A 17053-nucleotide genomic window follows, 5' to 3' on the forward strand; every position below is an offset into this window, starting at 1 on the left:
TCTTAATCTGCACAACATTCTATGAAAGCAAATTACTATCACTGCCTTGTAGACACCATTAACTCCCTTGCTTCTTTCACACTGTCACATTCAGCTGGATAAAAACATAATCCATGGGAATCCCAATTTACCGCCAGTTTGGGTCTGTGCCTTTGAAGCTCATTGTAGCTAGAGAAAAACACAAGATTATCTCTGGTTTTACTTGCCCTTAGAATTTGTTTCAGCTTGTCCTGTCATGCTTGCTTGTATGCAAAGCAAAAAAAGACTTCCTACTCTAATCATCCTCCCTCTTTTCTGACCTATTTTACACCTCACCTAGCTCTTCAAACCTTTAATCATCTCTCATAATATTCTTTTTAAAAGAAAACTTTGCTGTCTGATTTATTAAAACAATAAAGCCATGAGAATAGAGTTCCACTATAGTTTTTCTTTTTCACTCTTTGGGGGGCCCGCCATCCAGCTCCCATATAAATACACAGAGACTTGTTCTTATTTATGAATGCCTAGCATTAGCTTAGCTTGTTTCTAGACAGCATTTCTTAAATTATCCTCTCTATCATTTATCTTTGGGCCTTTATCTTTCTCTATTCTATATACCTTTCTTTTCTTCTTACTCCATAGCTGTTTGTGTGGCTGGGTGGATGACCCTCACATCCTCCTTTCTTTTCATATTCTCACACCTCCCTCTTCTTCTCTTTTTCTCCTTATATTTATTCTCTCTGCCTGGCAACCCCACCTATCCCTTTTCTGCCTAGTTATTGGCCATTCAGTACTTTATTAGACCAATCAGGTGTTTAGGCATAATAAAGGAAAAATGACTTATTCTAAATGGAGATAATCTCAAAGCAATCCCATTAAAATCAAGAAGAAGACAGGGCTGTACACAATCCCCACTCATTTTCAATATATTTCTTGAAGTACTAATGAGAACAGCAAGGCAAGGGAAAGAAATTAAAAGGAGTACAAACAGGAAAATAAGCCAAATTATAATTAATTAATTAATTCAGATGATGTGATATTATACATAAGATGTCTGAAAACTTCTATCAGAAAACCTCTAAAACAATCAATAATTTCAGTGATGTGGGAGAATAAAAAATTATAAAAATTTATCTGTTCTAATCAATAAACACACTGAGAAAGAGATCATGGGCACCCTCCCAGTTTCTTGATTTATAAAACTAAATATTGGAATTTTTCTCCCAGGCATGCTGTGCAAACAGCACATAACATGGAAAAATTATTAAGAGTATCTAGTCTCCAAATTATCATTTTACAGCCAGGCAGAGGTGGCAAAAGTAAATATGCTTTCCTATCCTTTATTTCTTAAAACAAACATATAGTCATATGAAACACAAAGTGAAGTTGAGAAATGAAAATGCTGTGTTTTTCTTATAACTATGAGATACACATGCACAGTACCCATGAGTGAACTCCAGGGAAGTGAGACCTCCACTGGGCTTTTCCTCCTGACATGCACACCCATGCAAAGGGCCCAACACTAACCTGAGTCTTCCTGTTAGCAGAAATTTACCTTGGTCCAGTGCCTCATCAAGCATGGAAAGTCCCATTTTCTACTAGTTCACTGTAATGAGATGATTATTTTTATTAATTTGGAACCATTTAAAGTTTCTAAAGTGATGAAAAACATATATGTTTTCATATATATAATTCATCTCCCTAGTCACAATTTGTTGATGGTAGCTAGCTGTTCCTTGGGCCATGAATGATTTTACTAAGGAGGCAATCTCCTAACAGTATATGCCTCAGTTCATTCAATTCATTAAATATAAAATATTTCCCTGCTTAGAAATTATATGAAAGGCATAATTTTCAATATTTATAAAGAAATGTCAATGTAGATGCTATTTCATATTTATAATCTTATTTTTGACTGTTCCACACTGCTGTATTTGTTACAGACAATGCATTTCACCGTGTTTCCTAGTGGAACTCTATTTACACAGCTTTATATAATTTATATATAATATGATTTATTCCTTGATAGAATATGCATTATTTCATCTCAGAAAGTAAATTTTATGTAATCATGACATTTAAATATTCCTGTTAAATACAGGAGATGAATTTATTCACAACATAATAAATTGCAGAATGTCTCTGCTCTTGGAAAACGTTGCAAGAGATGATTTATGCAAGGTCATATGTGGGTAAAAACCACTAGATAACACATTGTTATTGGTAAAAGTCCATGTCTTCCTTTCCTGTTAACAGATGTGACCCTTTGTTGTATGATATGTCTGATTTGTAGATGAAATTAAGTACATTATTATGAGGTGGGAATATATAGCATACAAAAAAACTATTAAAAATTCCCTAAACATCACCCAACCACATTCTGTACCAACACAGCAAACGAATAAAGAACAAAAGGAAATATTTCAAAGTAGATATAATAAGAACCACACAAACACTTAAATTACAAAGGAAATGTTTGTCATATGCCATTCCAAAATGTGCACCAGTATTGTAAAAAATATATAAAAATATTGATAACAACAGTACTTCTTAAAACACTCTTGCAGAACACACACAACAACTGCAATAGTAATTGCTATATTATTCTGTGCCTACCTTCGTAGCACAGAATTCCACAGAGTCTGTAATAATTCTGGTCATAGGCCCTATGGTTTTTCACAGAATTAAGAGACTGTAGAAAAAAGAACTTTCTATAACAGTGAAATATTATTTTTGCCAGGAATTGCATATCCAAGGTTTCACAATTGTAGTCTAAGAAAAAATAGTAATTTTTTCATTTAATTCATTATATTTAAATTTCAGTTCAGATGATACATAGGAATTATCTTTTTGTTTAGATGCATGAAAGGACTTGGAAATGGTTATTGTTTTTGAGAAGTAGATATGGCAAATAGTAAGTAGAGAGAGAGATAAAGGTAGACTACTCTCTTTTCTAGTTACAGCATCCTCTTTAGTGCCTTTCATGGTCTAAGTAATGTAACTACAAAAAGGATTCTTTAAAAGACAGGGATGTCATGTGACATGTTGAACAAGATGTGGTTTAAGAAGCAAGAAATTTCAAGCTGCATTACACAATTTCAGCTAACACAATACAATGTTCTTTGAACAAATTTTTCATTTTTTGGTTCTATAACTGATAACCTAAGACTATTATGCCATATCTCAGAACCTGATTTAAAATCAAAGTAACTACTCTTTATTAAAATTGTTTATAATTTTATTTAAATAAGATGCTATTTGATATGAGCATCTAGGTAAGTTGTAAATTATGTGCAAAATCCATGAAAAATATTAGATTATAAAATAAAAAGAAATTAAATAACTCCAAAGAAATAATGAATCTGCTTTATATATTTTTACATTTCTAAAAAAAATTGAGATTTTCTGGCTCACATGTCTTGTGTACATAAAATATAAATGACTATCAGTGAGAATATTATTTTCCAGTATTATGCCTGTAAGAGTTGAGAAATATGACTGACAGCCACAAATTTATTTCTAAAAGATATGCAAACTAAATTGTCTACAAATAAAAAGAAATCCAAACAGACATTGTTATGTGAGTTACTGCTTTTCCTTATATTTTAGAAATAATACATTTGTTTAAAGAAATATACAAATTCTTAACAAGATCCCAGAATAAAAATGTTAAGTATGTGTAACCTATAATGCATAAAAATGTGCTTTTAAGTATTAATGCTGCAGGAAGCATGAAGACTTGTCAGCATACTTTACACATCAACATGATGATTTCTGCAGGAAAATGCACTTGCCCCCATTGTTTTATGTATTTATTTATGTATTTATTTATTTATTTATTTATTTATTTAGGTTTTTCAAGACAGGGTTTCTCTGTGTAGCTTTGCGACTTTCCTGGATCTCACTCTGTAGACCAGGATGGCCTCAAACTCACAAAGATCTGCCTGGCTCTGCCTCCTGAGTGCTGTGATTAAAGGTGTGCACCACCACCACACAGCCCCATATTTTTATTAATTTAATAGTTTGCAGATGATGTTTGCAACATTGCATATTAAATATGTGTTTCAAATAAGCATCAAGTTGTATTCATTATGTTGTTTGGTCTTTATGTTGCATTTTAAGAATTCATGTTTAGGGTCATATTTTAAATCTGTCAAGCGAAAAATGAAAAGATTAGATGTCCATAATTATTCAAAGATATGCAGCATTTTTATTGTATTTTAATTTTTATTGTCCTGAAAATATCTTTATACTTTTATGTAATACATCAGGCAAATGCTGGTTATATTCATGTAATTAATTTACACACTTTATATCTAAAATGTAAGTCTATATTTCAAAATCCTACTTACTTTTACATTCATGTTGAGTGATAAGTGGATTATTGGATGCATAAACAATTTACTTATAAACTTTATGCTGTGGAATAATGCTTTTATACACTGGTTTAATAAAACACTGATTGGCCAGTAGCCAGGCAGGAAGTATAAGTGGGACAAGCAGAGAGGAGAATTCTGGAAGAGGAAGGCTGAAGCATGTAATGGCACACAGATGGCAACACATAGATTAACAGAAATGGTCTGAGTTTAATTTCTTGAGTTCCTTATATATTCTGGATATCAGTCCTCTGTCAGATGTGGGGTTGGTGAAGACCTTTTCCCATTCTGTAGGCTGTCACTTTGCCTTGTTGACAGTATCCTTTGCTCTACAAAAGCTTCTCAGTTTCAAAAGGTCCCATTGATTGATCATTTTTCTCAGTGTCTGTGCTACTGGTGTTATATTTAGGAAGTGATCTCCTATGCCAATGCGTTCAAGACTACTTCCTACTTTCTCTTCTAGGAGGTTCAGAGTAGCTGGATTTAAGTTAAGGTCTTTGATCCACTTGGACTTAAGTTTTGTGCATGGTGACAGATATGGATCTATTTGCAGCCTTCTACACGTTGATATCCAGTCAAGCCAGCACCATTTGTTGAAGATGCTTTCTTTTTTCCATTGTACACTTTTGGCTTCTTTGTCAAACATTATATGTTCATAGGTGTGCGGGTTTATGTCAAGGTCTTCAATTCGATTCCATTGGTCCACATGTCGATTTTTATGCCAATACCAAGCTGTTTTTATTACTGTAGCTCTACAGTAGAGCTTGAAGTCAGTGATCATGATGCCTCCCTATTCAGGCACTCTGAATAGGTAAAACAGTTGATTGGCTTGATCTGTTTGGGAGGCATCTAGGCAGTGGTACCAGGTCCTGTGCTCATTGCATGAGTTGGCTGTTTGAAACCTGGGACTTATGCAGGGACGCTTGGCTCAACCTGGGAGGAGGGGACTGGACCTGCCTGGACTGAGTCTACCAGGTCGATCTCAGTCCTTGGAGGAGGCTTTGCCCTGGAGGAGGTGGGAACGGGGGGTGGGGGGGGAAGGGGAGGGGGCAGGAGGGGGAGAACAAGGGAATCCATGGCTGATATGTAGAACTGAATGGTATTGTAAAATAAAATAAAAGGAAAAAAAGAAATGATCTGAGTTTAAATGTAAGAGCTAGTCAGTGATAGGCTTGAGCTAATGGCTGAGCCAATTTTAATTAATATAAGCCTCTGTGTGTTTAGTTGGGTCTGAGTAGCTGCAGACCAAGCAGGACACAGGAAAACTTCCAGCTACAACTTTTTATGGTAATTTTGTTATTCTATACATCCTGAAAATTTCTCCCTGAATATGTCAAAACAACAGTGATTATTCTTTCATATGAATAAATATCATGGCAAGATAAGAAAATTATGATCTGCAAAAACTCTCACTTTAAATTCCTCAAAATGACAAGTGGAATACAGCAATATCAGGTATGTAAATGCATACCTGAATTGTTGGGAATAGAGAGACCACCAGTCCTTCAAATGAAAAGTGAACTGGAAGTCAGAGTGAGGAAGTATTGAGTTACTTCCTCTGGAATGTGAAAGGCATTATGGATTGTACTGCAACTGCTGGATCATTAGAAGGGAATCTGGACTTTGGTCCAACTTTAAGTCTTTTGGAAACCTTTACACTGACTTCCATAGTTACTACAGAAGTTGGCATTCAAATGAGCAGAGAATCTTAGAAAACATTTCTCCAGCTCAGGGCAGCAGGAAGTTTGCCTTGAACAGCTCCCTGGTGAAGCGAAAACTAAGTTGTCCTCATTGTCTCCATGTCCCATGCCCCACTTGCATGTGCAAGTGACAGATGGTAGTACTCTGACATATCATGGGCCTTCTTCATTGTTTCTGTAATTCATTACAAGCAAGACCTGAGGAAAACATTGGATCTTAGTTATTGATATTCCATGGTGCCAGATTTAAAGGAAAAGAAAAAAAAATGCTTTGTGCAGGAGGAAGATGCAGGAGGAAGATGCAATATTGCAAGCTACACCAGGAACTGCCTGGTTATTTTTTGTCCAGATGACCTCCCTATTGGTGAAAGTGAGGCATGACTTTCTACTACTATTAATGGATTGATGTCAATCTTTGTCTTTAATTCAAGTAGTAATATTTTAATAAGACTTGTTGAAATCACATGCGGGAGAATGTTGAAATCATATCATGAGAATGACTTCTGTTATTATTATTTGTGAACACCTTCAAGAACTGCTGTTCTTTTTAGTTGTATTAAATCTCAGAAAGCTTATTAATTCAATGAAGCAGTAATAAAGGCAGCTCATCAAGACTTAAAAATAATATGTTTACTTATTTTGAGCTGAAGAAAGTTGATGAAACTTGTGTGTGAGAAATGAAAGAACACAGTTCTGCATCACTAAGAAGGACCTTGAGTCCCCAATTTTATCATTCAAAGGATCTTTTCTTAAATGACCATGCACACTTGTACTTAAAAGTTCTATGAAGATTGACTTTGTATGTTTTGTTTAGGGTTTATTAGTAGTTTCCCATGTTAGCCCACCTTTTCAGTATAAAATTTTGAAAAGTCATGAGACTCCTTTAAAGGTACTAATGAGTTGGCTGGTTTTTGTCAACTTGACACAAATCTAGATACTATCTGGGAAGAAGAAATCTCATTAAGGAATCGTATCTATCAAATTGTCCCGTGGCCAGGTCTGTGAGACATTTTCTTATTGACAATTGATGGAGAAGAGCTAATCCCACTGTGGGTGGTGTCATCCTAAGAGAACATAGATCAGAGCTTTGAAGAAAGGCCGCTGAGCAAGTCCTAGGGGAAGCCACCCAGTATACAGCATTATTCCATAGTCTGCTTCAATTCCTGCTCCAAGATCTTGCCTTGAGTACCTATGTGGGTAATAAACTACTTGGCCTAAGCCAATCACCAGGCAAAGGAATCACCCCAAGAAATGCAGGCTCACATTAAGCTACACTAAGGAGGTAGGTAGAATAATTTATTGGTGAAATTATTATGGCCACTCCATGTAGTTACAAGGGAGGTTTATTTTGTGTGGTAACTTACAAGTGAAGGGATAGTTTACAGGGTCTGGGAATGGTGTGGCACAGTCTGGCGGTGTTCTCTGGAGAACTCTGCTCAGTCTACCTCCAGCGTCCAGGGTCCAGGAACCAAGAGAGCCCACACATCAGGGTCTTCAGCGTCCTTTCCCAGGCCCGCCTTGTAGGCATGACTGTCCGAAGCCTCAGTGGGGTTTGGAACTTCCAGGTCAAAGCTGAAATGGCTACCCACTACAATAATTAGTCTTTTAATTAGATATAGCATTGTTCCTTCCCAGAGTCCCCACCTCTGCTGCACCTGCTTTCATGGCTATAGTCTACAGCTTTTGAAGTCAGTCCATTTTCACATCTCATTTTATTTTGTCTAACACTTTTCGAAGAATGTTTTCTACAACATTTTGGCTTTCCCCTAAACTTTGGGATTTTGGCTTTCTTCCTCTTTCTTTGAAGATCCTCTCCCCACCAGTAGCTGCAAGTCCACTGTTATGTCAGAGCTCCATGTGGACACAGAATGGCTTATTTTTTTTTCTTTCCTCCTCGGGAATTTTTAACTATTTGAGTTTAATTTTAATTTTTAACTATCTGAGTTTCACACAGCATGTTTTGATCATATTTGCCCTCCCTCTCCCAATTCTTCTCAGATCCATCCCACTTCCTTATCCACCCGTGTGTGTGTGTGTGTGTGTGTGTGTGTGTGAGAGAGAGAGAGAGGAGAGAGAGAGAGAGAGAGAGAGAGAGAGAGAGAGTGTTTCCCTCCAAGACTAATCTGTAATGCTCAAATATCCTTAGATGCATGATCTTTCACTGGAGCATGGTCAACTAGAGACAATACTTAGAGAAAACTGTCTCTCGTTCTCCCAGCAGCTGACAGTTGCCATTTATTCAATTTCTAGGGGTGAGACTGTGTGCCCTACTCCCTTCTGATTATACGGATTTGCTCTAACTTGGGTCTACACAGGTTTTGTGCATGCTGCTGTGATCACTGTAAGCTCAACTGCGCTATTGCCCTGGTGTGTCCGGGAGCATTCATCGTCATCATTTGTGTTTTCAGTCTTAGCCATTCAGACTGGGGTAAAATGAAATCTCAAAGTAGTTTTCATATGCATTTCCCTGGTGGCTAAAGATATCGAACAGTTATTTGCATTTCATCTTTTGAGATCTCTGGTTTAGTTCTATGCCAATACTTTATTGGGTTGTTTGTTTTCTTGATGTTCAATTTTTTAAGTTGTGTATTCTAGAAACCAACCTTTGTCAGATGAATTACTGGCCAACCCTATTCTGTAGGTTGTAGATCTGATCACAAAATTATTGAATATGAAATATAAATAAAAGTGCTCTGAAAAAGTATATGCATAAAAGGAGAATAATGTGAGCTAAGGTAGAAAAAGATTTAAAAAAATAAAATTATTCAAATACTATAAACAGAGAGATAGTGTGATTATAAATGCAAGGCAAACAATATAAATTACAATTCTAATGAAAACATAATAGGTATGTATGAACAGTTTTTAATGCTATTGGAAAACATTAGAAATGTGAATGATGAATAAGGAAGCATTTATATCCAATATCCACAAAAATATTCCAAATTGGATCAGGGAAAATAATGTATGGAAGTAAACATTTTAAGTGTTTCTTCCTGAAGTTTATGTGTTGATTTTGTGTGTGTGCATTCATGTGCAGAGGCAGAGCAGGGAAGTGTGTTGGATACCTTCCTCTGTCACTCTCCTCCCTGTTTCTGTGAAGCCATTTATCGTATCCTGACCTTGGCAGCCAACAAGCCCCAGAGGTTGCCCCATCTATGTCACCGTGTTCTGCAGCCTGGGTGAGGTTAAGGACCTGCTCTCCCAAGTGCTGTTGCTTGTGGGAGGCAAGGCCAGTTTTCCCACTCTCATGACCTTAGAGCCAGCTCCCCTACTCACCACAGGAGGCAAGGTGTCAGGGAGGGGGGAAGGTCATCTCCGCCTCTCCCACTCCACCAAATGTCCCATGAGCATTTGCAGCACCCAATCACCCGTACCCCCATCAACGGGGTCAGCTCTACTGTGCTGCCTGCTGAGGTTCAGGGCCCACTCTCCTGAGCGCTGCAGCCAGTGACGGACAGGATGAGCTTTCCCGTTCTCATGACTCCAGGACTAGATTTTCCAGCCGGCAGTAGGTGGCTAGGGATGAGGGGTATCTCTCCCTCTTGCCCGTGGCACCATGTGACAGACGTGTCTTCAGGGTCAGCTCACCGGCACCCAGGACAGCAGGGACAGCTCTACTGTTCTGCCCTGGGGAGGTACAGGGTCCACTCTCCGGAGTGCTGCAGTTGGTGAGGGGCAAGGCCAGTTCTTTCTAGTGCCACAGCTAGTGTGAGGCAGGGCCAACTCTATGCACCCCTATTCTCAATGCTCTCTGTGGAAACAGAAGTCTCGGACATCAACACAGACCATGGCTGTGGCAGGACCATGGACCCAGACATGGCCCCTGGCAGCATCCCAGGCCTTGACAACACCATGGCCCCAGGTGGCACTACTGAGATCTGCATGGCCCCAGCAGAGGCCCAGTCCTCAGACACTAACCTGGCCTTAGGTGGTAGCTCCGGGCCCAGTGGCACTAAGGGCTGTGGACATCAATATAAACCCAGCTGTGGCCCATATGGTGCCCTGGTCCCTGGTGGCAGTGAATGTCACTCAGATCTGTATGGGCCTAGTAGCAAAACAGCTCTTGGGCACCAGGAAAGCCACAGGTGGGGAGGCCCAAATCCTGGAGCATCAGTGTGGCCTTTGGTGGCAACACAAGACCATCAGCACAGACTCAGGCTACAGTAGGACCATAGACCCAGACAGTCCTTGGCAACAGCTGGTCTTTGATGGGCCCGGATGTCATTGTGGCCTTAATTGACTATGCTGATCACCCAAATAGGCATGGTCCCATTAATGTTGTGGTCCCCAAACACCAACATGTCCCCAAGTAGCAGCCCAGACCCAAGGTAACAGGGGCCATGGATATTGACACAGACCCTGGCTGCATAGGACCACAGACTCAGACATGGCTTATGGTCACAGGTCCAAACTGGACAACACCATGGCCCTGGTCTGTATAGCTCTGGCAACAGCTTGAACCTCTAAGACCAGCATGGCCTCAGGTGTTGGTCTAGATTTGAGGCTTCTACATGACTCTCGGTGGCCACCAGAGCCATGGACATAAACTCAGAGCCCAGCCACAGCAAGGCCATGGATTGACCTCACAGCAGCAGTCTGGGCTGACCCCACTATGGTCCTGGGTGGCAGTGCAGGAATCCACCATTGGTATGGCCCCTGTGGGCCACACCCCTGGACATGACCATGGTCACAGGTAGTGGCCCAGACTCTAGGAATCCACAGGGTCTTGAGTGTAACGGGGCCATGGACATCAACACAGACCACCGAGACTGCATCAGGGCCATGGATCAAGTCATGGCGCTTGGCAGCCCAGGCCCAGACATTGCCATTGCCCTGGGTGAGGAGCTGGCTATGTACCTCAGCCTGTTTCTCACCATCTTCACCTCTTCAGATCTGCCTTTCTCCCCAGCACACAAATCATTTTGCTTCTTTCTCTCCCTCCCATTTCGCAATCCCTTACTCACTCACCATAATGGGACCCGACCGCCTGGGGCCCGAGGCCTAGAAACTGTGTTTGTCCTCCGGAGCCCACCAGACCTAGAAACAGAGAGCAGTCTCACAATTCAATTTTTAAATTGAAAAATGATTTAAGACAAAATAAACAGAAGTATGTGAAGTACTGAAGAGAAAGATGAATTCTACTAATTTTAGTAATGATCACAGTGGGATATTAATAAATATTATTTAAAGATGTGTAAGCTAAATTATTACATACATAAAGTAATATCTATGAAGAAAAGTCCTTGGAATTATAGCTTTTCATACTAAGCAGAACAAATAAATATCAAAGGAACATAGCAAATATAATAAATTATATAGCCATTGAAGAAAGCACCATAAACAGAAGGCAAAACAAAGAATAAACTTGGTAATTATTATAAAGTGACTGAGTTTGCCTACTATCAGATAAAGATAATTAAATTTTATTAGAGAAAAAAAACTGTTATTTCATATCCTGTTAATTAACAGGATAGCAGAAAAAGACAGAAATTAAAAGGAAAGCACCAATAACACAAGTGAAGTAGTAGTCATAGTCTATGTAAAACACAAATTAGCTCATGGTCTTGAGATATGACAGAGATGGCACTTTGTCAGATGGAATCATTATTAATATGAGCATCAAATAATTTTCGTCACCATTCTTATAAGTAAAAGCTACACTAAAATATGTAAATTGATTCCAACAAATAAAAAAATTGAGTCAAATATCCTAAAGAAAAGAAAAGAAACACACAGAAAAGGATGAATGGCTTCTGAGTGGTCATGTTTTACCCTTTTAAATGTACCTGAGTGGGCATCTTGTACCCTCTTAAATGTACCTGAGTGAGCATCTCATACTCTTTTAAACTTGCATGAGGCTCTATTTTTAGAACTTCATTGTTGTGTCTGTACTTCCTCACAAACAACACAGTGGCAAAGAGGCACATGCCATCTGTTGCAAGGCCAAATTACAAAGTTATTTCCAAAGAATGTGACAGAACTGGGTCTTTAAGCTTACAGTTTTATATACTAACATTGAACAAGCTCTAAGAGATGACAGGTAAATGATTAGACAGACCGGTCAGGTTAAAATTAAAAGTAAAAACAGTCAAATATCTATTTGGTAGATTTGTACTTACTACATTTGCTTTCTGGACTTATGGAAGACTACAATTTCACTTTAGTATCATGTGACCAGAAATTATGTCTAACAAGAGCATATAATTTCATTTGTTTGATAGTAAAGCTAAGACCGTACCAGGTTCATTTCCATTGTATCTCGGGGGCCTCAAACTCATGGGACCACCTAGACCTCCCAAGTGCTGGGATTATTGATGCATGACACCACACCCATGATACATATCTATCATATGCAACCGATGTTTTAGAGTATGTAATGGAATTATAATCATGTATGAGTAGTAAACTGTGAACATACAATATATACTGGTGTAGCTGCTCATCCTATACATCTGATCTGCAGTTGAGAAGACTTGAACCTTAGTCACAGTCAAGAAGAAAGATAGAGTTTGTTAACCTTGGTCTGTGGGTGAAAGAATGGAGCAGAGTAAAAGGCATACTTACTTTCTGGCTGTCAACCCAGGTTTTATAGAAACAACCATCAATAAATAACTCCCTGCTTAAGCCATTGATGTTCTATGATTTGTTTCCTAATGTAATTTGGAATATTGCTATACAGCATAAAACAGCATGCTATGAGTATTACAGTTATGTGTATGACAGAGGAATAAGTCTGCAAAGCAAGAGAGAGGCTGAGGAGGGGTATATTCCAAATGTCCTTTAAACATGTCAAATATAGGGTGTGTCCTGTGTAAATGCATGAATTCCATAGTTTCCTCTCAGACACATAAAACAAACAAATCAACAATCTGAACTAGATGAAATAATTATGAATTTTAAAATAAAAACATCTTGTGCTCAAATACAGTTAAATGAGTGCTGGGTAGAAAATGGCCATAAAGAACTATTATTGTGTTATATGATAATAATAATAATAATAATAATAATAATAATAATAATATAGTATTACAGCCAGACTGGGAAAGCATTTGAGTTTGCCCAGGAAGCACTGTGGTCCTTGGGCTCATATCTAGGGAGAGAAAACTTTTTATCTTATACTGTAGCCAAAAGCAAGTATTTTAGTCAAAAGTAGTATTCTAGACTACATCATGCCTAAACAAACAAAAAACTGGAAACAATATGAAGAAAAAAGTGGGTGAAAAAATTTTCATACCAAAATACAAAAGATGTATCAACACTAAGAAAGAAACTTTGTCAGCACTAAGTACAGACTCAATTATTATTTCCCTGATGTATGCAGTGCAAAACCTTATTGTCATGTGAAACCTTGATGGCATGGGGGAACCACAGCCAAAAAGATGTGTGCCCTGTGCCTAGAAGTTCTACATATTTCTAAATTTATAAATAAGAACCAGATCTAGATTAATCTTATTAGTCTGAATTATCCTCAATGTGTTTGGTACTTCTGTGATTTAACAATTCTATAATTTATAGAGCTCTGAGGGATATATTAACCATTTCTTGCTATGAAGACTAATATGGGGGCCTCAAGCAAGCAAGGAATGTATTTTTGAAACTTTTTATATAGTGCTTCAGGTCTCGAGGCTTCACAATCAGAGTCTGGAAATAACTGGGCTTCCAGAGGTCTGATTTCTGAATTCCTCGGCCCTACCTAATACAGAGGTCAGGCTGTGGGTGCTGCTGAGTGAGAGCCCTGTCCCTGCTCACAGACTCACAGAGCTGTACTCCATTTCCAGTGAGAAAGTAGAAGGAAACATCAAACTCACGTAATGCATACTTCAAATGCATTGGACTGGGTTAGTGCACTGAGAACTAGTCCAATCAGGTTGGATTGTTTGATTCTAGGCCCATCTGATGGCTAAAAGTTTTACATCATCATTGGTAAGAACTGCCACAACATGTTTGAGTTGAAAGGTGAAGTTAAAAAAAAGAAGTGGCAGATTTTATTATAAAACATTAAGGTAGCTTTGTGTGCTTCTCTTTTTCTTAAGCAAAATGCACTGCACTAAAGGAGAGCTAATGTGTTTTAACATCTAGCTCATTAAGCTGTTGGTCACTACCATATGGAGCTCATATAACTGAATGTGAGGGTCTTGCGAATTTGGGCCATGGTGAAATGTTTCTGAATACACATTGGCTAACCATTAGTTTAAAATCAAACAGCTAATGAATATGAGATGTCCCTGGCAGCACTCAGCCAGATTGCATCATGTGACTACACCACTACCTTGGTTCTAAAGATACAACTTCACTTCTCAGTGTGTGGGCTGTTGAGACATGTAATGCAGTGAGCATTCCATGAGACACCTCTTCTCACTGGAGACTGTCACATGTCATGGACTGCAGTGACATCGCTTTACATAACAGTCTTCTGCCCTTACAGAATCATAATGGTTTAATGACAGATGTCATGGCGTGACATGATGCTTAACATTTTCCCATCTGCATTCCTCAGCATGTAGCTGTCGAATTAATGCAACTTCGGGTTTTACTTTGTTAGAATGTTTAACTTCAAAATAGTCTTGGGGTTTCTGACTTGAGTTTCATAAACAATATAAAATGAGTTTTGCTTTGGGATTTCTTGCAGTTTCTGAAATGGCCCTAAACATGATTTTGCAATGTTGCACTCAGGGTTCAGGTGAAGTGGCATTGTCTATTTTCTTTGACAATTATGAAATCAAAACATAAATTGACTCTGGAAAAGGTTTGAGATGGTGCGTGTCCTCCATTATCAAATATCCAGTCAAATTTTTAACTCTTTGTTTGGAAATAAATGTCAATCTCTAAATGAGAATTTGTTTTCATCTTTAATGAGTAGTAAAAATATATTTACACCAAAGGATTATTTGGCAATAAGTATCTTTGTGATTTACCATAAATAAATTGATATGTCTGGTTTATAGGTATATATCTCTGAAACTGTGCAAAACTTCCTCAGGGGTCATGAGCAGAAAAAGATTAAGAATCCTTGTCTTAGGGCATCTACAATAATGTATGAAATATATCAAAAGGCCCATAATTGTGGTTGATATATTGTGAACACCAATAAACTTATCTGGGGGTCAGAGAACAGAATAGCCACTATATTAAACATAGGTTTAGGCAGTGGTAGCACATGCATTTAATCCTAGCATTCAGCTGTGAGTTTAAAGCCACACTGGAGACAGCCAGACATGGTGACACACGCCTATAATCCCAGGAAGTGATGGCAGGAAGCAGAAAGGTATATAAGGCATGAAGACCAGGAACTAGAGCCTGGTTAAGCTTTTAGGCTTTTAGCCGCAGTTTACCTGAGATCCATTCAGATGAGGAGTCAGAGGCTTCCAGTCTGAGGAAACAAGATCAGCTTAGAAGTTGGGCAGGCAGGTGAGATTGGATGTGGCTTGTTCTGTTTCTCTAATCTTTCAGTGTTCAATCAATACCTGGTGCTTAGTTTTCTATTAATAAGACTTTTAAAAATTTGTGCTACACACAATCCTAGTGTTTCCTTTCTTATTCAACCATCCCAGTCTTAACCTCTGCAGATATCAGAATCACTCAAGAGGACCAGTGCCTAGAACAGACACAGATGGTATTTTTTCAGTTGATATTCAACCATAAGTCTGGAATATATCAAATACTATATTTTATTACTGTATATTTAATAGATAACAATACTTTGTATGTGATAACATTAATTTTATATTTAATATTGCACTTATAATTATAACACATTCTCAAAGATTGCCAAAGCTCATGTATTTGATTTTGTTTTTGCAGTGTTTTCTACCCTTTCCTATACCTCTTCCTTCATGAGCTCACTGCAGACCAAACATAGCTTCCCAGCCTACAGGCTTAGAATTGATCTTACCCAAGAGAATCACAAAACTACCCTCATTAAAATCTCCACTATGTTCAGATTTAACAACGATCAGTATAACAACAAACTGGATACCAGTAAGACTTGAAGGACAAGTTAATAGTGTGCATATTAATAGTGTGAAATCATTGACTCCTCCTTTCTCAATATGCAGTGTATTTTTCTGGTGACATCGTAACATCAACTTCTCAGTAGAAAGGCACAGAAGCAATAATTGGACAACAAATGAAAATCTAGTTAGTGTCAAGAAAGTTGTCTAATTATGAACCTAATAAGCCTCCCAGTATATGATAAATCATAAAAATAAAAAATATGTATTTTATATACTTTTATTTAAAATGCTCAGAACTCTAACACTATGTTAAGAAAATTCTACTTTTTTTAACAAGAGCAAGTTTTCATCTTCTTTCATAGTATATAACCACCTCATTATTTTTTATGCTTCCATTACTTCTATAGGATACAGACTATCCAGGCATGTAATAGGTAACATGTTTTTTCATATGAAGCAGCATATTAAATACTAGCTACCTGTCTGTATCAGTTACTTTTCACTTGCTGCTAAAAATTTCTAACCAAAGCAAGTAAATTAACCAAGGAAATTTTTTTGTCTCACAATTTAAAGTCACAGCCTGTCATGGAAGGCAATACATCAGTAACATTCGGGGGCAAGTCACATTTATAGTACAAAAGAAGGGAATTTTTGTATTTCATATGTCTGTGGTAAAAACTGAAAATAAAACTGGAAAGTCTCTTATTCTGTTATCCTTAAATAGTGAGTTCAAGGATAAGTAAAGGGGAAATGTATCAGGAAAGTCAGGGAGAGCAGAGGCACTGGGAGAAATCAAACCTTGTCACTCTTACACCAGGGCAAGCACAATAGGGTGGATTGGCCCAGGGGTTGGTCCTTGTCTGTTTGGTGCTCAGATTGGAAATGCATGAATGGTTCTGCTACTTTATCTTGTTCCTTAGTAAGACCTCAAAGGAGCCAAGCAATCAAAGCATAATATTCAAATTAACTTTCTTAGCTCCATTAAGTAAAATACTTCTAAACTTGCCTAAATGTTTTCTTATTTGTATTGCAAGTGCAAAAG

Source organism: Peromyscus leucopus, chromosome 17 (assembly GCF_004664715.2).
Source record: "Peromyscus leucopus breed LL Stock chromosome 17, UCI_PerLeu_2.1, whole genome shotgun sequence".
In the NCBI taxonomy this organism is placed as follows: domain Eukaryota; kingdom Metazoa; phylum Chordata; class Mammalia; order Rodentia; family Cricetidae; genus Peromyscus; species Peromyscus leucopus.